Consider the following 539-nt stretch of genomic DNA (forward strand, 5'->3'; position numbering starts at 1 on the left):
AAGTCTCTGGATGTTGTGGGGCTGTCTTGGCTGACACACCTCTGCAATGTCGCATGGCAGTTGGGGACAGTGCCTCTGGAATGGCAGACCGGGGTGGTGGTCCCTCTTTTTAGAAGGGGGACCGGAGGGTGTGTTCCAACTATAGGGGGATGACACGCCTCAGCCTCCCCGGGAAAGTCTATGCCAGGGTACTGGAGAGGAGAATTCGTCCGATAGTCGAACCTCGGATTCAGGAGAAACAGTGCGGTTTTCGTCTTGGCCGTGGAACACTGGACCAGCTCTATACCCTCTTCAAGGTGGTGGAGGGTTTATGGGAGTTTGCCCAACCAGTCCACATGTATTTCATGGATCTGGAGAAGGCATTCGACCGTGTCCCTTGCAGCGCCCTGTGGGGGGTGCTCCGGGAGTACGGGGTCCAGGCCCTTTACTAATGGCTGTCCCCTCCTTGTACAACCAGAGCAGGAGCTTGGTTCGCATTGCCGGCAGTAAGTCAGACTTGTTTCCGGTGCATGTTGGACTCCGGCAGGGCTGCCCTTTGT

This window comes from Monopterus albus, unplaced genomic scaffold (assembly GCF_001952655.1).
Source record: "Monopterus albus unplaced genomic scaffold, M_albus_1.0 scaffold221.1, whole genome shotgun sequence".
NCBI lineage: Eukaryota > Metazoa > Chordata > Actinopteri > Synbranchiformes > Synbranchidae > Monopterus > Monopterus albus.